This window comes from Trematomus bernacchii, unplaced genomic scaffold (assembly GCF_902827165.1).
Source record: "Trematomus bernacchii unplaced genomic scaffold, fTreBer1.1, whole genome shotgun sequence".
Lineage (NCBI taxonomy): Eukaryota > Metazoa > Chordata > Actinopteri > Perciformes > Nototheniidae > Trematomus > Trematomus bernacchii.
This window is the reverse complement of record NW_022987772.1, coordinates 2591119-2596118: the sequence shown is the minus strand read 5'-3', so window position 1 is coordinate 2596118 and position 5000 is coordinate 2591119. Positions and strand designations below refer to the sequence as shown.

General features: G+C 38.4%; 1 protein-coding gene across 1 annotated transcript in view; it reads right to left on the bottom strand.

Annotated features, from left to right (window-relative positions):
• The window catches only part of LOC117497024 (AT-rich interactive domain-containing protein 3B-like), a 118073-nt gene that overhangs the window by 57171 nt on the left and 55902 nt on the right, over positions 1 to 5000 (bottom strand). The window lies entirely within an intron of this gene.

The window sequence follows — 5000 nt, the reverse complement described above, 5'->3', positions numbered from 1 at the left end:
ATCGCACAGCCCTACTTTCCTGATACAAATAATTTAAACACGGTACGATATGAAAATATGTCTTAATTGCCCTGGCCATAAACAAATATGATTCACAATATAAACCTAAAAACCATCAAAATATGCTTGAAACGTTTGCATTTGCCTCAAAACATACTGGATTCACTTTCTTTCTTACTTACTTCACACTTAACACTTATTGTTTAGAAATACACTAAGAAATGTACTTATTACATGTTAAACGTGCTTTTATTTAAAAAAACAACAACAAACAAACGTACCATCTTACATAAGGTTATCAATAATCCTAACGTCACCGTGGATAAATTAAAAAATAGCCTCATAGTGTGGGTCTGTTATTTCTTACATGGTAATTTCTGTATTATTCTTTTTTTAGTTAGGCTCTTTTTAACGCTAGCTAGAGAGCTTTTTTTATAACACTGAAAACTAAAAAAATATTTATAACCCGATCAGTGTTCAAATCCTATATCGTCCCATCTCTAAATCCATCCCATTTGCTCAAAACACAACAATTGGACTTAAAAAAAGAGACAAATAACTTCACCTTTTGGTTTTCCTGCTAGCTGGTGGAAGTAACGTGACATGGCACTCTCTAATCAGCCAGTTATCTGCTGTCGGGGGGTTGGGGGGTATTTTAGTGATCTTGATGGATACCTCTGTCTGACGGCGTGAGTTAAGGGTCAACAAACCTCTCCCAGAGTCTGCTAACCGGACAGAGACGCTAACAGAGACGCTAACAGAGACGCTAACAGGGCCATGACAGATCTGTCCCTCCCTCTTAATACATCACACTGCAAACAAGACCCCCGAAAACTCAGAGCAGACCAGGAGCTGCTTCTTCTCTGGGCTCCTTTTCTGGTTATCAGCCCTAAAGAGAGGTTCAGGAATGAGTCCTAAAACCCCAAAATGAATCAGCCTTTTCCTTTATAGACCAACATTAGCCGCCTTTAGCTTAGCGGTGGTGATGTGAAGAAATGTGACCGTAATCAAATTTTTTTTTTTTTTAAAGCTAAATGTTGGTTGGAGACAATGACAGTAATTTCAGGTTTTATTTTATGATAATTAAAATACATCAGTCAATATCCCACTGGTGAATGAGTTTCTGTGTGTCTTAGAATCTACGGTTGCTAACAAATGTCTAAATGAGACGACTAAACGTCATCACGCCCAACATTAGCCACATTTAGCTTAGCGGTGGTGACGTGAAGTCATGTGACCGTGATCTAGTTATTTTTTAAGCCAAATATTGGCTGGTTTGAGACAATGACAGTTATATGACAGTAAGAAGTTAGAAACACCAAATTTGGCACACATGAGCAGAGGGAAGAGATACTCATGCACACCAACTTTGAGGCCTGTACCCTTCACCACTGAGGTATAACGATCATGTATTTTTTCCTCTCTTCCCAGAACCTTAACACTAACCCTAACCATGTGCAAACTGGTGCCTGAACCTAACAGCCCTATTGGTTCCTAAAATCATTGGAAATGTAAGCGTGGAATGAGATTGATAACACTATAAACATATAATAATCTTCGTCTGTCTTCAGAAAGCGCTTAAAGCAACATTTGTTAAGCCAATATGTCAGGGATTGAATTCACAAGTTCACTTTCCTCTGAAATGCTTATTGAGCTTTCCCATTTCACATGTCTCCATTACGTCTCATGATTGTACCTGAATTTTGATTTCACTTGTCAATTAATGACGATGATGATGACATTCACATGGACCAAAATCATCTACTGAAACCAAGCAGCCTCTCTTCAAAACTCGAGAAAAACGAATGATCCAATCAACTTGCAACCATGGTCTATAAGCAAGGGGGGGGGGGGGGGGGGGGGGGGGTCTGGACCCATTTAGGCAAATTTGTGCACCATCATCATCCGTCACCGTCTGACAAAACAAACCACGTCTCACACACACACACCGCCATGTGACAAAACACCATGAAGTATGATCCACACGCACCATCATCACCAATCACAGCCTGCCAACACACAGCGTTTAAAGAATGCACCTCTGTAATAACACTGTGATTCAGCTTGGGAGGTATTCATGTAACTCGGATTTGTATGATAGGCAGAGATGACAAAAGTACACACATCCTTTACTCAAGTAGAAGTACAGATACTTGTGTTTGAAAATACTCTGGTAAAAGTAGAAGTGCTGACTAAACTTCTTTACTCAAGTCAAAGTAAAGAGGCTTTGAAATGTACTTCAGTAAAAAGTACCCATAACTAGCAGCTGTTTTAAAGAGTACCTGACCTCCCTTTATATTAATAGAACAATAATGTCATTGTTAGCTAATGAATGTTTCCATGCTGAACAACGGCAACATGACAACGTTTTCATTGGTCCCTCTTCTTTAGAGAAGACCAGGAAATGATGGATACACGGATCGTGTTCAAATCAATAGGCTCGCAATGACTCTAAATAATAATGATCACGCCACCAAACACACATTCAAACTAAAGGAACCAGCCTGTTTGGGAAATGTGAGAAGTAGAAAGTTCAGGTATTTGTGTTCAAAATGTAAGAAGTAGAAAGTACAGGTATTTGTGTTCAACATGTAAGAAGTAGAAAGTTCAGGTATTTGTGTTCAAAATGTAAGAAGTAGAAAGTACAGGTATTTGTGTTCAACATGTAAGAAGTAGAAAGTACAGGTATTTGTGTTCAACATGTAAGAAGTAGAAAGTACAGGTATTTGTGTTCAACATGTAAGAAGTAGAAAGTACAGGTATTTGGGTTCAACATGTAAGAAGTAGAAAGTACAGGTATTTGAGTTCAACATGTAAGAAGTAGAAAGTTCAGGTATTTGTGTTCAAAATGTAAGAAGTAGAAAGTACAGGTATTTGGGTTCAACATGTAAGAAGTAGAAAGTACAGGTATTTGAGTTCAACATGTAAGAAGTAGAAAGTACAGGTATTTGGGTTCAAAATGTAAGAAGTAGAAAGTACAGGTATTTGGGTTCAACATGTAAGAAGTAAAAGTAAAAAGTCATCAGAAAAATAAATAGTGGAGTAAAGTACTGATACCAGAAACATGTACTTAAAGGTCTATCATGCTATAGGCATTTATTATTAGAGGTCTCAGATGCCTCATCCTCCTCTATTTCAGCCCTGTTACTAAAGTGCTGATTCTGGGTATAAAGCTTTACAAAAAAAAAGAAAAACTCATTCAGGAGAATTCTCCCAGCAGATTCTCAGCTGAATGCTGCCGTGATTAAACGCCATATCATGTTCCAAACCACATCAAGGATTATTTCTGAAACAGTATGGAGCTCAAACTCTTTCTCTCTCTCAGGTTTACCACAAGGTGAGTTCCTTTTTATGTCCTGCTTCTTCACACAAGCTCTCTCCAGTGCAGGTTATCTCTGAGTGTTAGCGATGCTAATGTAAACACAGACCATATTACTTCCAGAACACATAGTGCATTGTTTCTGACAGCGACGTTTCTGAAAGGGCCGTGGGTCTAAAGCCCGCCCACATTTCAGATATTACGTCATATCGGATGTAAATCTGGATCAGCTCCGTTGTACCCCCGTTTTTAGAGATGTGGGTACGGAGGAAAAGAGAGAGGGATTTATTTTCTGACACTAGTGAAGTACTCCACTACTTCCCACCTCTGCTGATAGTAAGTGCATTAAATCGGCTCGCGGTCAGCTGATCTCCCAATAACTTAATAAGTTAGTCCAGATCCTATTGGCTGTGATGCTGCAGAACCACAGGATCACCAGGGGCAAATCTCACCTGCTGACCCCGCAAAGCCTCTACTCTGGAGAGGGGAATTAGTGAAGGATTTCTGAGCAAGCGAGAGTTACAGCATGTTGTTTGAGCTAATCAGTGACATGGCACACTTGGGACATGTAATTACATTCAGCGCATCAAAGCCACAAAAAGGACACAAGAAGGGGTACATTCGTACTTTCTTTTAATCCTCTAACTCCCTTTCTTTGGACTAGACTTCCCTTTTTTATCCAAAGACGTCCATACTTTGAAGAAAGCGCATGTTTGTTCATCTGTAAAGCCCACCGAGACAATATAAATATGCTTAAATATCTTCGATTTGATCCTTTCTTAGTTTCTATGGGCTCTAATTGATTGGCCAAATGAAGTGTTTTCGCTGGAGAAGGAACACCAATCAATCTGTAGCTAAAATCCAGATGCTCTGTTAAAAAAAAAAATCTCAACCCCTCCTCACACCGAGACAGGAAATGACTCTTAAGAAATGGAAATCATGTGGTATTTGGTTTTGGGGGGAAATTAACTCCAACCAATGTCACATTTTGGAGACTTGTAAAAGAGTGCAAAAGGTATTTCTGTAGTAAACACTGTGCATGGGCCTCGTTACAAAACCATAGGTGTCGGAGTTTTTATATTTAAAATGTATTTTCAAATGTCTACACAAGGCCTATGTGGTGTCCCATTTTACCCACCAGATGTTTATAGTGGAATTTAGACCACATTTTGACGTAAAGATATGATATAAATGTGAATTTTATTGTGGGGTAAAAATGCTATTATGAGCACTATAATATGTAGAATCCCAACATTTTGCATCTTAACAGTACAATTTGTTCACTTTTGGCAGTTTTAGCCCTAAAAGGGAAACACGTTGGGTACTCCATGTCTAGAATATATCAATCCAGAGCCATATTTCCTAAAAGAAGCCCATTGACAACAACACAAAAAACACTTTTCACCAACTGTAAACGTGTAGAAAACTCTTCAGGCAATCGTGTTTGTAGAAAAATACTCTAATGCACTTAAAATCTCAAATAAATCCCAATTTCACCAGTTAAAGAGTTACAAATGCTTTTATATGCACTATAATATGTAGAATCACAAATGTTTTATTATTTTAGCACAATTTTGCATCTTAACAGTACAATTTCTGTTTGCTTTTGGCCGTTTTAGCCCTCAAAGGGAAACACTTAGGGTATTCCACGTCAAACATATATCAATCCAGAGCCCCCAAA